Source organism: Scophthalmus maximus, chromosome 16, assembly GCF_022379125.1.
Source record: "Scophthalmus maximus strain ysfricsl-2021 chromosome 16, ASM2237912v1, whole genome shotgun sequence".
NCBI lineage: Eukaryota > Metazoa > Chordata > Actinopteri > Pleuronectiformes > Scophthalmidae > Scophthalmus > Scophthalmus maximus.
In genome coordinates, this window is record NC_061530.1 from 18,994,273 (window position 1) to 19,013,381 (window position 19,109).

General features: G+C 41.9%; 1 protein-coding gene across 1 annotated transcript in view; it reads right to left on the bottom strand.

Moving 5' to 3' along the window:
- thrab (thyroid hormone receptor alpha b) overlaps window positions 1-19,109 on the bottom strand; it is a 182,023-nt gene that overhangs the window by 160,656 nt on the left and 2,258 nt on the right. The gene's annotated exons all lie outside the window — the stretch shown is intronic.

Genomic DNA, 19,109 nt, shown 5'->3' on the forward strand with positions numbered 1-19,109 from the left:
ATCTAATATTTTTTTCATATCCTTCCCCAGATTTTCCAGCAGTGCACTTCAACTGTGATTTTTCCATCTTACGTTATATTAACATTTTATGTGCATCTTTTTCTTCTCAATCTATAAAAACAACCAGCTGTCAAAAGTGTAGGAAAACACAAAAGGGCAAAAATAAGCGTTAAAGTGTCTCGTCCGATATCATCATACAGAAAGACAGAAAGACAATGACACTAAGTACCTGAAATTACCCCCCAAATAAACTCAATATTGATCGATGTCTTGAACTGTAATATGACATTAAGCTAGAGCGAGAACGGTAGACACCAAATAACACAAAGCACAGGACGAAGTTTGCAAGTGTTGTCAGGTTTAGACCTTAGAATCCCAAAAAAAATGTTGGTTTTGGTTTAATATTTGAAAAGGAATCATCTTTCATCTTATGCTTTAAAGTTTTTAAAAATTCAACATGAAATGGCTCAAACTTAATCATAAAAATGTCTGTGAACAAAAGTGAATAGTTTAAAGGAACCACAATAAATATTACAGGTTTGATTTCCAAACTAGTAGTGTATATTATTATTATTATTATTTTGTGACGTGAGTCACACACTGAAATCTTCTTCTTATCCAGAGCTGCAAACAAACAAAACCACATCCCCCCAAAAAGCTGTGGATGTAATGAATTACGTATTGATTGCTTTGGTTTAGCTCATAAGTATGTTCACAATGAAAAAAAAGGGGAAAAAAAGATGGAGTTGCGTCACCATGGGCAACAGATTCAGCCGAAACCGATGAAGAGGGATTTTTTTGGACCAAAGAGATTGTTAAATGTGAAGAGCTCTCATGCTCTGATCCCTGGACTCTCAGCAGTGACTCGCAGCGTTGAGTCACGGTTTGGCTGAAATCTGTCAGGCGTCCTCTCTGAGCTCCGAGCTGTGAAGTGTGTGTGTGTGTGTGTGTGTGTGTGTGTGTGTGTGTGTGTGTGTGTGTGTGTGTGTGTGTGTGTGTTCGTGTGTGTGTGTGTGTGTGTGTGTGTGTGTGTGTGTGTGTGTGTGTTCGTGTGTGTGTCTGAGGTAGGATCCATTGTAAAGCTTCGTATCTGGGGTCAGGCTATCATCATTGAAAAATTATCTGACACGCAATGTTTCGAGCCATGAGATAACTTTTTTACGAAACCCTGAAGCCAGATGTTAAAAAATTTTTTTTTTAAAAAGCGTCACAGCTGCCGGTTTCACAGAACCAAGATGGCGCTGGACCAAATGCCAAAGTCGAGGATTCAAAACGACGGGTGACGTCACGGTGGGTTGTCACTTGGATCACACTCGTCGTCTTACATGGATTTCTTTTGAATGAAACAACAAAAAAGAAACTCTTCTCAGTTGTACTGAAGTATGTTTTAAAATATTGTTACATGACTCTTGCATTTCTCCCTTTTAAATAACAACTAAATGTTCTTTCTTACTTCTTTTCCGGACTCTGTCATTTAAGAGCTAAACGTGATGCATGTGCATCCAGCGGCGGAGGATCAGATAATGTCACCGACATTTAATTTTGCTCTAATTAAAATCAGATAGCTCCGCATGCTCGTTAGTGAAAAGGTATAAACAGCGTCAGAGTTTATCATCAGATGATACGGGCCGCACAGACTAATGAGCATCACTTTAAAATGTTTCTAATGTACACGGCTAGGAAACATAAAGCTCAGACAAGGACGAACCTGCAAGACGAGAAACATTTTTAAAAAATCTAAATACATCCCTCAAGACATTAAATAGCTTAAAACTAACGAGTACATTTTAATAATTACATAAAAATGCATTTAAAGCACTGGTCCATTAAGATAAACGTGCTACTGGCTTTGAGATGAGTTCAAAAAGTATTAGATACAGCACTGCCACGAATTACGTTACGGTCTGTTTTTATTTTACTTAACTGTTTTTAGCTATGGCGTTTGTTTTATTTTACGTCTTTACATTTTAAAGGATTTTGTAATATTTTGCCTGTTGTCTTGTTTTTATTTGTGATCTTTGTGAAGCACTATAACAGCCGTTTGGGAAGGTGTTATATGAATTATATTATTATTAATATTATGATTTCTTCCCCCCCATCGCTTCCTCTCAAGCATCCTACAGTAACAGGAGGGCGAGCTTGGAATTCAGGAGTTCGAGTATTCAAACGAAATAACCATCTACACTATGCTACTTAATGATTCTAGAGAGATATCTGTGGAGACGAGAGAAGAAAATAAAGTGTTTTATCATCCCTCTCAAAGGCATTAATCAGCTTCCATATGTCTAATAAAAGCCGGCGGCTGCTGCACTGTACTTTGTTGTTTTCCTTCATTGTGAAGTTGTGTAAAAACAAATCACAGACGAAAATTGCAAACACATTCCTCGGCTGTAAATATTCCTTTACATTCCTCGCGAAGCAACTTAAACGTGACACATAACCGTATATATTCTATTAGGTCATCATTATGCATATGTTTAGGAAAATTAATGATATCCCACACAGCCACACATGCACCCCGATTGGCAGACGTCCACTCTAATGATCACTCAACTCAAAGTCTACTCACTCATTCATCCGCTCGTGTCGACAGGACATTAGGCATCTGCAGACAGCTGTTGGCTGGTGTTAGAACGCCCGGCAGCGACAGGCTAGAGCGCACGCACACACACGCACACACACGCACCGTTCGTCGGACTTCCATGGCCTCACATCTCGTAAACAGATAATACCCATCGATAAACACAAGCAGAGCTGAGATCAGTGTGCAGAGACTGTTTCTCAGTCTGTTCCCTCTCAAAGACGTCAGAGAGTCAACTAACCCTCCTGAGTCACCACAGTCCGACACTCCCATCTGTCTGTAGTTTTATTTTAGCTTTTTATTTATTTCATAAAAAAACTATACTTGTACATCCATGTATCAATGTATAAGCTTCGTGCTGTTTGATTTTTATAACAACTTTTTTTGTGAGCTATGGTTGCGACCGTATTGTAGAGGCCACAAAATGATAAAGACATCCCAACGTGATTGGTTGTACAGTAGATTCACATTCACGTTGCCTCTGACGGTGGCAAATATTAAAATATTGTGGGTAAGCGAAAGAGGAGAGACACCTATGTCGACGTTTTAAAGATTTTGTGACGATTTGTCTATGAAGGCAATATAGTCTTCATTTTGATAGGTCATAAAAAAAGTTGTCGCGCTGACGAACCCTAACCTTATTCAAGTTAAACAATATACAATATATATATATAAAATCATAGAAAATGCCGGGAATGTTGCAATCGAATGTCTGCCAGGGAAACGTGACAATACGCATGTGCAAGCGGAGAACCAATCAAGGACCTCAGGCATGGAAATTATTTTAAATTGAATTTAGGCTTGGATTGAATCGATATCCTTCGTCCATTTACTTTCTGTTCTTGTTCAGTACGTCTCTATATTGGCTTCGGGCTTTAAGGGGAATGGGAGGTGACTGCGTCGGGCTAGTTGGTTTCGTTGAACTAATTAAGTCTCAGATCAATTTCCAATGTCAACTCCTTTTGGAGGGAGAGATCTGTCGAGCTGAGGACAATGGGTAAGTGTAGGAATCCGAAGCATGTTAAAATAAAGGTAGACGGGAGGGGGGCCACCTGACGGGGGGACAGTACCACATGTCCTCACGCAGCAGATGTCCAGCTCCACTCCATTAACTACATGCAATTTCTCTCCTGTCTCCCAACGCTTCCTGTCTCTTTACTGTCACTATCTAATAAAGGCAAAAGGTAAAAACATATACTTAAAAAACAATATGCAGTACATGTGATGGGGATATCGACTTTTTTATTTAGGCTTATATCTACATCGAATGTCCTTTACAGTGCTGGAGTATTATTGTGACACCAGGAGACGTTCAACACGTTCAACAAGTTTGCTCATATTTGTTCAGTTTGTCATCTTTTTACATGTGTCCTGTTAACAGTGTTGGTTCAACTGTGTGATCTTTTTTGTGGGTGCAGTTAGGCGCAAATAACAGACAAACCTCTTTGTTCAACAGAGCCACAGGCTACAGCCTCCAAAATGATCACACCGTTAAATTAACACCTCTTCAACCCAGTCTCAAAAATATTGGCAGGTTAATCTCGCAAAAAAAGGCACCAGACCATCGTGAAAGCGAACTGCGTAAGTGTAAACGATGGAGGATACACATTTCACAGTAGGTGTTAAATCACTGCATTTAAATTAATGGATTTTAAAGAGAAAAGACGCTGCATATAAACATATTTATGGGTCTATTGTTCACCTGGTTTACCCATTTGTGTACCGTATCTGCCACTGGTGGATGATGTGGAAACGAAACGCCATAATACCTGAATATCATGGAACGCGCATTGTATAGCGTTGTCTTCCGAGTGCCTAGTCTGGGTTTACTGTACATCTAGTGTTAAAAATGGCCGGCCTGACTCTGCCTTCAGGGGTTTACGTGCCCTTCCCCTCCAGACAAACGCCACCACCCCCCTCCCCAAAACAACACGCCCTTGAATCTGAACGGCTACGGATGTGGTCACATAACACAGGAAATCCTTATATGTGCTGTGGAACATACAGCAAGGAGGAAAACCAAAAGCATGCGGATGCAGAGAGAAAACTCCAGCTGCTTCAAAGAGAAATACCTGGGATTTTTAAAAAACATTTATGGCAGTCCTTCGTTTACAAGCAGCTCCAGACAGACAGAGATAATGGGGTTCACATACAGTAAAGAGACGATTAGTCTCATAATGGTCTTACATGAATCCTTTTGGTGTTCGTCAGCATTTATTACACTTTGTGCAAGAAAATTTGATGTTTTTCTTTCCTACATGCATTACTTTTTTCCTTCCAGAATAAGTCATAATGCAAATTATGCAATTTGAAGAGGGGATGTTGAGTGCCCCTCTTTATCATAATTTCCTTTCAGGATCTCATAACTCACCTTGCAACATGCTATGAGAAACAGGTTGTTTGGTCTAATGTGCTTTATGTTACAAATTGCAGCCAAGAGTTATAGAAGGAGTTATTTCTTTGAAAGGTGTAGTAGTAAAAAGATGCTTGTAAAAAGATCTCTTATACATCTTTATATTTACAGTAAGGACAACTGAGACTTAGAGGTATAATAGACAGAACGCCATTAAGTTTGATCAATGAAATCATTAGCTGGCGAGTGAAACCCTGCCTCCTGCTGGGTTTTTATCCTCTCCACAGTGAAACAGTGGAGGTTTGACAGAAGTGGTACTGTACATCTGTGTTATTGTTCCTCAGAATCCTCAAAGCTTTCATCTGCGTACAGTAATTATGTTCAAGCTGTCCCTGTATCCATAATAGTGGCTGTCTTGGAGTCAGCAGCCACACTCATCTACGAAGGCAACTAAAGGTATACAATGAGTCAACACTACTAAGGTTCTGTTTTTCCAGCTTTTGTAGCATGCCAGCTTGTTCAGGATATCATCGTGTCTGCTGCAGTGACATGACAACTTCCTTTTGATCATGGCAGTGTGCTCAGTGAGTCAGTGCTCTGCTCACTCTGCCAGCTCCGCTCATCAGAAAACTACAGTATGTTATTCACTTGCTGTTACATCTGCTGTCAGGTATTCCTTAAGCTCCACCTCCAGCCTTAGCATCCGTCTACAGGCTCTGAGTCTCTGCCCTTCCCCCCCACGAGAAGTCATTAAGGTTCAGTGTACGTCTGTGGGGAGGGACGAGATCATAGACAAAAAACATCAATACTATACATATTTTACATTCACATAGTGCAATGATCCATTTGAAATGAGTTGGCTGACTTAAGCAGACGAAGGGTTTTAACCCCAAATCGGACGCTAAATAAAATATGAAAGCACCGTATGTTTCCGCGCATAGAGACAGTGGGATTGGCAATTGTACCGTCCAATTGGTGCAGTTGGACGTGCTCTCAGTCAAGCCCCACCCCCTGCTCCTCCAAATACGGTTACGTCTGGTTTTAAAAAAAACAAGATGGCGCTGACCAAAATGCTAAACGTGAGGCTTCGAGACGGCAGCTCACAAACCAGTGGGTGACGTCACCGTGAGTTGCCACTCGGATTTAAACATAATAATAAATTGTGCAGGTTTTAGATTAATGATACAGGAATTTAGTTATTCCGAGATGCTGCTACTTGAGGGATTTGCTTGTGGCCAAATTTAGCAAAGCAACGGTCATAAAAAAATCCTTCCGATACAAATAAATGACGGCATTTTAAACCAGAGGAAGTAGATAACCCTCCTTTTTTTAGACTCCATTAGTCCGAGTCTGAGGTCTCATGTGTCTTATTGACACTTTTTTGCGAGACGACTTAGTACTTTCCGTACAACAAAGACAATCTGGACTTTATTTTGTTGACTGGAACAGATCTTGTAGAACATAAAATAAAATGTTCATACTCATAATGACCTTAATGTTCAGTTTTAGTAATATTGATGATAGCCAGTCATTATCCTTGACAGCTGGATGGTAATTTTTGCTGGTAGCTGCAGCGCAGCACGCACACTAATTAAATTTATTCACAGGAAAATGTGACTCATCGCTAAGGATTAATGACATTTGGGGGAAAATTGGCCTCTAAATGCCGAGCGTACAATTCTTATTTCTCATGTGAAAATGCTTCATGGGCAACTACTCAATATTTTATCTTGGAGGCGGATGTCTCTGCAACACATCTCTCTCCAGCCTAATCGTATTTTTCATGTGCAGAGTATTACGTGCATTGCGAGTGTGTCCGTCAAGATCTCTGCAGAGCTTCATCGTAAATGAAAAGTGTGTGTGGTGTGTGTATGTGTGTGTGCGTGTGTGTATGTGTGTGTGTGTAGCTAGAGTGTCTGTGTCCGGGTTTCAAATAAGTTCACTTTCATCTCAGTCAGATCTGCGGTTTGAAATTGTTCATGTAAAAACCTGGACAAACTTGGCATGGACCTGCAGCCCAGTTGCTCCAATCAACAACAACAAAATGAGGGTTCTATTCTTGCACGATCCGTAGTTTTCGAGTCATTTACTTGAATTAAACAAATTGAGGTTAATGGACACCTCAAGTGGAGCGAGAGCGAATCAATAACCGTGATTCGTGGCCCTTAAAGACTCAGCTGGCATGCTGTAGTTGCCTCACTTTCCTGCAGGATGAAGACTACGCGGGCTCAGCTTCATCACCTCTCAATCTGAACACATTCACACAGTCATGTTCGATACCATAATGAGGTCTGAGGCATCCCATTCATTATCGCGTTTGACAGTCAGAAGTGAAAGCAGCTGTACTCGCCGGTCAATAGAGCGCGTCGATGCTTTGATTCTGCCACATTAAAGAAAAGTCTCCTGAACAGCGAGAGGCTTCGTGTTTGTAAACAGCCTTATTAGAGCTTTTAATGGTCTTGAACAGGGGGTCGGCCTGTTGGGTTTTACCACTAAATCAATAGCACATTTACTCCGACAGGAGCGCCACGTGGTTCTGAAAGCAGCCAGTGGTGGTGTGCTGAGGCCACGTTAGCCGTCATCGGTCCGTTTCTACCAGGTGGGTTTGTGTTGAAACTTTGCAGACATTTATGTTTCCACTGGATGACGCTTGCCAATTTTAGTAATGCACAGACTTTTCTTTTAGCGCCATTGTGAGGTTAAATTTGGTACACACAGACCTTCATTTCTTCCACAGGATGTATCGTGTAAAAGTATATGTAGTAACAAATGAAAACATGCTTCAGGCTACACCATTATGCAACATCAGTAAGCATTGTCTTCCGGAGCACATTAGCATGAAGCTGTTTACTGATCTGTTTACTGTGTGTAGGGCTGTGTATTGTTTGATTGAATATTTCAAAACAAGACCCAATCAATAAAGATGGACGACACTCGTGATCGTGGAGTGGAACCACGGTATCCACGTCACGTGTCAGTCTTAGCTTTCAATCTTAATGTTTCACCCCCTTTGACTTTTTAGTTTGGTCTATGTCCCATCATTAGGACCTATATTGCAGCCAGCCACCAGGGGGCAAAAACAAGATATTTTGGCTTCACTTTTGGGAGCTGTCATGTCGTCCATCTTTAGATACAGTCTGTGTTATCAATACAATACCTGAGTTTGAACACCAATACCACAGACACTTCCAATACTTAATTGGTAGTAAATTTCAAAAACAATAATAATCGTGACGGTGTTTATTAAGAACGAAGTTTGGTGCCCAACCTTGACTCTTACGAAACACACATTCCCAGACCTCACCTAATTATTAATTGAATAAATTAGAATTAAAAGATGTAAGCCACACAAGGGAACGCTGGAAAAAAAGTTAACTATTAAATTTGAGTGGAGGAGCAGATGTCCTCAGGGTGAATTTAAAAAACATATATTTAAGGTAATTATATTTAAAGGTTAATTTATAACTTATTTACTCAAGGACAATTTGGGAATCGTTTTTCCGTGCCGCTGGCTGATGATGTACACTGTGTGAATGTTTTCACACCGCTTGCCTCAGGTACAAGATGGATGAGCAGAGGACAAAACACTGAACCTGATGATCAGGACACCTGGAGGGGGGAAAAAACCCTCATCAAAGCTAGACAGTCAGATGTCCACAGAAAATGATGAAAAACATTACATCCTTTCACCCAACTCGCAACTAAGTCGTGAAAAGATCGAAAGGGGGGGGGGGGGTAACAAGTGGCGGTTTCTTGTATTCTGTCGAGGGTGGGAGGATGAAAGACGCGAGAAGATGAGAAAGAGAATGAGAGAGACTATCTGAACGAGGCCTCGCAGTGGGGCAGATTACTTACTGCGTCTATGGTGATCACACAGATTTCATGAAGCTAATATCAAAGCAACAGCTGGAAGAAAAGGCCAGGCAGAGACGCGAGGACAGCTGCAGAAAAGGGAATGAGAAATGCAATCTCCGTAATGGAGGAGGTGCACGCCAACGACTGTGTGTGTGTGTGTGTGTGTGTGTGTGTGTGTGTGTGTGTGTGTGTGTGTGTGTGTGTGTGTGTGTGTGTGTGTGCGCGTGTGTGTTTCCATGTACACATTCATATACGGCTCGCCACCCACCTGCCCGCTGCCTCTTTAACTTTAAAGGAAATGTTGCTGTGAAATCCAGCTTGCTAACTCGTGTGGGCTAATGTTTTATACAGCGCCGAGCTAAAACCTCGGGATGAATTCAGAAGGTCCTCTGATTGAGAGCATCTTAAAAAATGCAAACCCCATCAAAGAGTTCCACTTTGAATTCATACGACACTACAGCTGCCTCTCACTGACTCTCCTCTCTGTGAACAGCTACTTTTCTCCAGGGCCGTGATGTAAATCCTCTGGGTTTTGATTATTAAAAGCTCTTGGAAAAAAAGAAAGAAATATTTGCTTTAACCATTTCCTCAAACAATTTTTCTCTGACAAGGGATATATGTTTTTTATTTAACGCCACGTCCCTTTGTGTTTATTGTTCCCTTTACTGTATCAAATAACCTTACCATGATGCAATATGCTTCTATGAGTGAATGGTCATAGGATAAATTATATATTTATGTATCTCAGTGGTGGATCTTAAGACGGTTTAATACTGTTGCAGAATTAATTTCCTGTGGAAGACGATCTGCCCGTAACTCGTGCAGAGTTCAGACCAAAAAATGCAAGGAGTAGACGGTTGACGTTCTCTTTCTCCATTTGTATCATATTAGAAAGGGCTTTACTATAAAAGGCATGTTACTTGATATACGGTTAATACATCAAGAATATTATAAACCATATGTCAGAGAGAGATGGCGTGTCCTCAGTAATACCAGTCAACGTGTGAATTCACATTGTGTTTTTACACTATCTTGAGCTGGAGTTGAACACAAACAACTCAAAAAGGTCTGAAACAAGAGGGAATAAAAAGTAAATCTAAAAAGAAAGTTTGAAAAAAAATATATAAAAGAAAAATAATATAACGTGTAAAATCACAGCAGTATATACTCTGGGGCTGCTTCAATGACAATGGCAAAATTAGAGCTGTGACCTTAAGTATTTGAGTAAAAATAGAAGATGAAAGGTCTTTAACTTGTGCTGTGTGCAGCGCTCGTTGCTCCGTGAGTTTCTTAGTTATTTTGTCCACACACAAAAACACAAGGGGTGAAAATAATAAGACGACTGCTGGCGCAGCTAATAATACTCTTTTACAGTCAAAAGTATTGTCAAAGAGTTTTTAAAATACAATAACATTACAGTAGAAGGAAGCATTCATTGGCTGCTGTCAGCCCCTGATGGGGGGGGTGGGGGTGTCTGTGTCTGTGTTTGATTGAGACCCACAAATGAACACACAGCCAATGGAAACAGAATCTTTGCGTGGATAAAGCTTGTTTTGTTAACACAGCGCATTTGCAAGTACATGTAAGCTTTTTAATTTGCTGCAGCTGAACAACAAATAAGCTTTTGAGCCTTCGAGCGGAGCAGCAATGCACTCCCCCCCCCCCCCCCCATGGACATTTGCTATGTCGCTCATTCAACAAACCATGGTGTTGGATAAGAATGAGACATTGGTCAAAAAACAAATGTGGGGTGTTATACAAAGTCTGGTTTGTTGTGCAACAGGATGGTGATATCACGTAGCATATAATTATATTTTATGCAAATACAGCCTGAGTAGAAAGGATCTTAATTAACTCCCTTTTGGGTGCTTCTTTCTTGGGTAATGTTCTCCTCAAAGGAGCTCACTGGACATGGGGTTTACAGAGCAGATATTGAATCTATTTAACATTCAGATGAATACAGTACGGAGCTTTAGAGCTGCTGCTGCTGCTGCTGCCATGATTGCCAGAGAGATTAAATCAAACACCAGAGGCAAGCTGAGCTGGTTGCACGGAAAATTTGCACTCCTGAAAACCTTCAGTATCAAGACTTTTCAAAGATTAAAACTGAAAACACCAATTTATTCAGAGTAAAAAAAAAGACTATGAAGCCATAAGCTGCTCTGTGATGAAACCAGGCTAACTGGCTGCCAGACTGTTGGCCGAAGAAAGAATCTGACTTCAGACACGAACACTGTGAAGTGGAAGCCATTATTATCTGAACCGTTGTCACAGGTGCCGTTTGGCTTTCGACAAGATATACATGCGATGTACTGAACATTGAGCGCAGAAACAGAACGGTATAGACGGAAAGACGATTCTACAAAGGCAGAATTTAAAGTCAGGAAAGGAGAAAGTTTGCATTGAGGGAAGCAAACAGCTCAACACCACTGTGACGGGTGCGTGAGGAAACCACAGGCGCGTGTTGCTGACACCTTCAATGGACCAATACTGATGGATTAGTGGCAGGTGCGTGGTTTTTTATTATCTTTATTATGTGATGCTGGTGCATGACTGATGTAACCTGCCTGAACGAACACGGTGCTTATCGTTGGTTGTGCCACTGCCAGAATTAAATGAAGCGATGCAACTTGATGCAATCGTCTTGTTTTGGATTTTCTAATGCTTCGCGGCTAATGTCGTGTGGTATTACTGCAGCAAAATTGTGTATCTGTGGATTTTTATGTTTACACTATTCCAAACTCTTACGTAGCCAGTTTCCAATAAACCGATTGGCAAAAGATTTTGATGATTATTTGGATAATAACCACCTTCCTTAAATCAAAGACACTATTTACTGGTTCAAGCTTTTCCAGTGTGAGCATTTGCTTCGTTTCCCCGATTTACATTGATGTAAAAATTATTATTTATTTTTGGATCATTGCTCAGACAAAACGAGACATTTGAAGACGTCACCTTGTATATTCTGGGTAAATGTTTCTATAACTATCTTTAATTGTGCAGACCAAATGATGAATTATTTGAAAAAAACAATGAAAAGACTCAAAATTACCCTGAATGATAAAGCCTAACTGATGGTGGGATATATAGATTTGAAAGGTTTTTTTAAATCTCATAACCGCAACAAATATTCCCTTTAAAACATTTATTTTCCTTATACTTGTATAGTTTTGCCGTTCTTATATTTCTACATTTGTATTATATATTTTTAATTGTCGTGTGCCTGATACCTGAATATCCCAGTTTTGGATCAATAAATTTCATCTATTCATCCAACTACAAACGTTTAAAATCTATCAAATAATTATAAACAATACTGTAAGGACATAGTGGGCTCTGAACATGTCAGTGTATTAATTATGCAGACCTCCAGGAGTGTGATCATAGGGCTGGAGAACATTTACATCTGTCTTTAATCAACAGTTCTGAATATTCAAACTGTTAGTCCAGAAAAAGAAAAAAACCCTTTCTATGTCGAACACAAGTCCATGATAATCTCCCTTAATACGTCCTGCTCCATGAGGAATGACATTTTGTGTTCTCGTTGGCTTCTGTCAGCAACTGCTTGCGAAGCTATATAAAAACATCTAAGAGGCGACTAGTTGTGGTCACGTCAAGGACACGCGGTCGAGATCATGCTCATGGATTTTTTATGAGCAATGGTGAAATGCTTTTTCTGTGCTGTGCAGGACAAACATGATTTTTATTTATTTATTTATTTTACCTCATGCAAGTGGAATGTATACACAGTCTGCATCATACGCCTCCTTTAACTAAACAAAGTAAAATATAAAAATACCACACTGAACATCTGACCACACATCTGCTCGCCTGAATGACTGACTTGCGGGCTTGGTTGGTTCCACCAGGCTGCCAGGCTCCATCTCTGTCAGTGTCAGCTCTCTGGGTTAAAAGCCTTAAATATGAAAGACGGCGACGACAGCAGAGCATGAGAGATAATAGGTCTGAGAAGACGAGGTGACATATGGGAGATGTCAGAAGAGAGGAGGGAAAGTGTGCAGAAGGACGGTGCAAAATGAACCCACAAGTAGCTGCTATCGGGAGGAATTAAGTATTCTACCTATCCATCTGTCGTTGAGTCTGACAGTGAGGAGAGAGGTTACTGGTTTGACTGGCTGTTATCAGTCATCAGGAATCACTTGCTAGTCACAGCGACTCCTTCAAACGCGGCTGACAAACGTGTCCTTCCATTTCCGACCAGGATAAAACGGGTGGATCATTCCAGGCCCAACATACCCCAGGATTCACTGTGCGCCAGTGGAGAACTTTCAACCCCGAGGGCAACTGCAGCTCCGTTGCTTCGACGACGGCGGTAAAAGGGCGGAGCACGCTCGTGACGTCAGATGGGAAAAAAACGCCGTAGACCAGACCGTATCATTTGGATTCTGCCGTCACGGTCTACACGGCCTCCTACTAAGGTCTACATGAATACAGGCCATTCACCTGCGTGTATTTCTTCCTCTAATGCTGCTTTTCTGTGTTACAACTGACTTTGTATTAGCACTGAATTAAAGGAAACAGAAAAATAGTCATCACAAGCAGCAGTCCTAGAGAGTCCTGCACCCAACACGAGTGTGTCTAAGCTGCAGGCATTTTTTGTGTTTTTCATTAAATATACAGTTTATCATGTACAGATATAGAGTGTCACCCACAGCAGTCGACGTGTACACACCACATCTGCTGCATTAATGTGTGGGGAAAATAACACATTACCAGGATGCCTGAGTTCTGCCAACAGCGATCCCACTGTCACTAAGCCGGGGGACACATGCACTGTCAAATAACAGTCACAGTCACCTGTCGCCTCGGTCACATTATGCAGCTGTAGACGTCGGACGTGTTCCTCGGAGAAGCCACATGTTTAAGCAAAAGTCTACAGAGATGACTGAAGGCGAAGATTAGAGAGAAGCGCAGCGTTAGAAAGAGGCCACGTGTTCCACCCTGCTACAGACAAGTGAAGATTACCCACTTTCTGCCCGTCACACCATGACATTAGCTACATATGTTCGCCTAAATTGTCTTGTCAGTGTTAAGTAGAATGTGAAATCACACTCAGGCTTTATTAGGCTGACTCATGTTTAGGTTCTGGGTAATGGAGCTACTTTTATTAAAAGCTACAGAACGAAATGTGTCAGTAGAATCTTTTTCCTGATTTGAAAAATGGGAATATTAAGACAATTTTATTCAGGCACAGATATTGAACGTCTGCTTGTCTTTAGACAAATGTTTATATTTTATCTAACAAAAGAAAGAGTTCAAGTTTTGTAGAAAAACTTGCTTGCATTTCTCAAAGTAAAGAATTGAACAATCAGGACAGGACTCAGCGTTTGTGTCTGCGTCAGTATTGATGCGCAGCCCCTGGTTTGCAAAAACAGCTTTTCAATTATTTTTGCTCTCCTCCCGAGATTTGCTCTCTTAAACAAATGGCTAATCTCTTGAGGGGATGTGCAAATGGCACAAAGGGAGAATGAGCAGATTGTGACAGTGGTGCAGTGTGTGGCTATTCGTGTGGAATTCTAATAGGCACCGTACAATTTTATACACACCCCCCCCCCCCCCCCACCCACCCACCCACACACACACACACACACACACACACACACACACACACACACACACACACACACACACACACACACACACACACACACACACACACACACACACACACACACACACACACACACACACACACACACACACACACACGCACGCACACGCACACGCACACGCACACACGCACACACGCGCACACGCGCACACGCGTGCACACGCACACTACGCACACACACAGTGTGTGCGCAGCCTGAAATTAATTCACTCCCCCACATCAGCCAGAGGAAAATGATATCTCTGACAAACCTAAACCAATTTGGGCCAGAATAAAACATGTACCTGCCCAATTGACACAAGCTTAAACTTCTGATCCCTCGTTATCTGCTTCATATCTATTCTTTTAACACCGTGAAAACTGATTCAACAGCAGGACCTCCGCCGGGCTGCCGGGACCGTCTCGTCCATTTGCGAATAAGCAGAGCAGGCGAGAGGACGGGCGTACTTAACGAGCTCGGAGACGTAATGACCCGCAGCCGATCAATACTCAACTCATGGAAGTGACTCATCACCAGTGCGCTCAGCCCCTCAGGCAACGTGCCGAGGCAAAGGCATCTACCCATGTCAGAACGGACGAGGAGGAGATGTGAGGGTCTTTGCTCAGACACGAGTGGCCTGTTGGCAGCGAGCGCGTCTCGATTCCATTGATCTTCTCAGCCCCAGTTCTAAGAAATATGACTGAGGGGCCGGTTCCCGAATGGAACCGCAAATGCTAGCAGTCGGCCCACGGTCTGTCTGCATGACGTACGACAGCCAGATGGACAGGCCACTCGTCTTGTCATCGCTAGGTAATCGTCTCAACGCTGCGCTCCGTGTCTCTGTCAGGCCACGGCTAATGGACCGGCTCGCCGCGTGTTGCACACTCATCCCCCTCCCCCATCCTGTTCCAGCTCAACGTCATGCATACATACTGTACATTATCATCCCTCCCTCCCTCCCTCCCTCTTCTGCGTCCTGCATCCACCTTCCCATAGGGGACACAGTGAACTGAGGTTATGGCTATGAAAGAGCGTATGGCGTCCTTCAAGGTATCATTGGTCCACACAGCCACAATCTGTATCGCAGCGTACTCTGCCCACAACTGTAGATTATCTGCATTTCGACAGGCTTTTAGAATTTATTGACTGTAATAGTCGAGGCAATATTTGCCTTGGTTGAAGTAATATACTGTATAAAAAGCAATCAAGAGAGAAAAGCCCTGCTCAGTCTGTCGACTGATGATATCTCTTCGCAATATTGAAAAGGTGACGGATAAGATCGGCTAAAAAAATCAATCATGCAGAAGGGTAATATTTTTTTTCCCCAAGGACACAAATGCAACATGACTTAATCTCGGTATCGAATCACAGAAACTATATGAAGAGTCGACTTACACCTACATAATACAACAGGCTTAACTACTGTAATTGGAAAACTATGAACCAGCTCCGACTCATACATCTTACTTTTCACATTCATTTATTATCGTTATTATTATTGGGCCTAAGTATCGATCCTCAATTTCGTTACCACCTGAAATTAATCTGCAGCATAGAAGTATTGACATCTGGTAGTGAATGTCCAGTCAGATTTATAATCTTGTTTTTAGTTATTTACTTTGATTTTAATGTTAGTGTTGAAAATTCAATTTAGGTCAAATTTATTTAAAGTTAAAGGTAGGGTTTGGGTATTTAAAAAAATGTTTTAAATGATATCCAACCTACATCATGTTTATTGTTGAGTATTAAGCAATGCTTTAATGAACTACCAAATTTTTGAGCAGGGTTTGGCGAGATGTTCATTGAGACGTTCAGCGCTCACGTAATATAGTTGACAAGCAACAAGTTATCCCTCTGAGCTAACGTTAGCTAGAAAAACTAACGATGGATCAGAATGTGTGACAATATTTTTTCTAACACTAGATATCAAACAAAAGTCGGAGACTATATCGTACTGACTCAACGTGGGTCTGGGTCCCGGACATCTTCAACAAATTGATAAAGTGGATTAATTTTAGCCCAGAGAACTGTGTGCAAGCAAGGAGCTCTCACTCTGCAGCTGCTTCTGGAAACCAAAAGTGTCCCGATGAAGTGGCTGCACACTGACTGACCAAAATAAAAATAAACAAAGAGGGACAATGTCCCAGATTCAGTTTTTTTTTAAGCGCATAAGAAGTAAAATGATCCATTAATTCACATAAATGAATGAACAAAAAAAACACGAACTAAACAAGAACGTTTCCTATCCCGTTAATCATTCCCCTCAGGGTTTTCCCGACACCCAGATTAATGGTAACCACTGACCCCGACACGTCCTGCGACAGAAACCGGTTGCTTGTAATGACCGGGATCTGGGGAATAAAGCTTATATCAGTGCTGCACTTACCGTAAGAAAAGGCTTCTGGTGCCAATCTAAATGAAACGTAATCTCTGGCCGTATGAGAGAGTGCAACTAGGATTACATGACCCAACAGAGTATCCAGGGTCGTTCTCCCTGCATCCTCTCACTCATCTTAATTAAACATGACAGGGTGACCTCACTGATCTCCCCTCTATTTTAATAACACCCGAGTCCTTGTCTGTTGCCAGTATCACATGTACATGTCTGTTTCTAGTAAGTTCTACCGAACAAGAAATCCTCACGTCCCTCGTGTCCGTCTAGAATCTGGACTTTATGGGAAAACAATGGACATTTGCTACAATGACACTTAGCTTCAATCCAGTTTGAGCCTTACTGTGAAACGTTGGGAGTTGGTTCATCAAAATGTATCTTCACAAATGACAAATTTTTGCCAGTAAATGACAAATTGATACTAAACTAAATGTATACTCGGATAGTCACAGGCCTATGATGCAACTTGTACCAGACGTGTTTGGTTTCTTAGAAAACTCTGGGATCACTTCTATAAATAAGGTTCTTGCTGATAACGTCGGCTCAAAGCAGGCAAGAGCTGTCATTGACCACATCCCGGCAAGTCAACTAAAACGTAATTCCTTTTTTTTCCCCCCCATTACTGCTCAGTGAACACAATCAGGACGGGAATCTCCGACTAAAGTCAGGATGTGTGACAGTGCCTGTGACCTCTGCCTAACCCCTTCCTATCTCCACAGAGGAGAGGGCGCTGCTGAAGTGATGCGAACACTGACTGTCCAAAGTGCTGCTGTGGCCAATGTGACAGAATACAAGTTACAATGACGAGCAAACAACTGAAATGGATTTAACGGCGGTGCACGTTTCTCCAGGCCATGGAAGGCGGGCCAGATTTTCCTCCATGGGTGTATGAAAGAGGTAATGGGAGAGATGTACTCGCAGCAGCTGACCTCGTGCTCCTCACAAATCAGCAGAGCACTCAAGCCCCGGCCCGGGAGAAAGAAAAAAAAAATCACTGTGAATAATTTCTTAATGCTTTCACCAAGGAGCGCGGAGGGAGGGTGAAAGAAAGGGGTCAGGGGGGGAGAGAGAGAGAGAGAGAAAAAGCTAGACGAAGAGACAAAAAAGTAGAAATGGTTGATAGCGAGACAGAACAATTAAGCACTGGAGACAAAGCGGAAGAGGAGTGTGACGATACACAAAGTCAAAGTAAAAAGGTGGAAGGGATAAGAGACGGACTGAACATGAAGAGGTCGGGGGAATGGATGGCGGGAGTGCTACGTCTGGTGTCCTGGGATCCGGCTGCAGTCTGCATTATTCATGGCGGCACCAGATTCGTCCAGGGTGACTTACCTCGCTCCCGTCATTTACATGCTATCACCTATGAATTATTAAAACGGCGAGTTGTGGCTCTGATGACCCATAAAGGATGGAGGGTGAGCTCCCTACAGGGAAACATTGACTTTGAGGTCAGTCACAAGAATCCAGCTAAACACACTGTCTGTGATTCGTGGTTGTAAAAAAAAAAAAAAAAAAAAAAAAAATCTGATGTGAAATGTTTTTTCTTGTGTCATTATTCATATTGGGTCAAATGCGTCGTTAAAATGCGAAACTCGTCTCCGGGATAAAATGAAGCGGCAGTTACTGGAAAAGTGGCCCAGCGTAACACTGTTGGCCCCGTACTTTCACCGCAAAGGTTCCATTTTCACCCATGTGTTGGTTTGATTGTTAGCAGGATTATGCAAAAGATACTAAACCGATCTCCACCAAACGTGGTGGAGGGACGAATGCTGATAAAAGTTGGGCATACAGAGATGCTCTTGTTGAAAATTCAACTCATACCGTCCGAGGAAATCATCTGCGGTGTGAAACTAACGCTCGACGTCAGCCACGACTTGACTGCTCATAATGTACACTGTGATATTCCAATCGCCCCCCTGAGGCAAGCTCCTCCGAGGCAGAGAAGTTTGTTCACCATAGAAGAAGAATGCTGACAAAACAGAAACTCTTAGCCACTTCACACAGGCGCAGTCACGGAAAAAAAGGCATCAAGTGGCTCTGAAGTCGGTCGACCAAATGTATCGGAGCAAATAATCGCTAAGGAATACAATATGTAACATCGGTTTTCATGTCCAACGTTTAGGACTTTGCTCGATGACAAATAAATCCTTTAGGTTATCAGACCACTTTTATATTTCTACAGTAAGAAGAAGACAATCATGTGCAGGATTATTCGTACTTGGCAAAGGTACAGTATGCTCTCTACTGACTGCCATTCTAGTTTCATATTGGATTAAAACCAACCAAAATGTTGTGCTGTCACCTTGCCCACCTTTT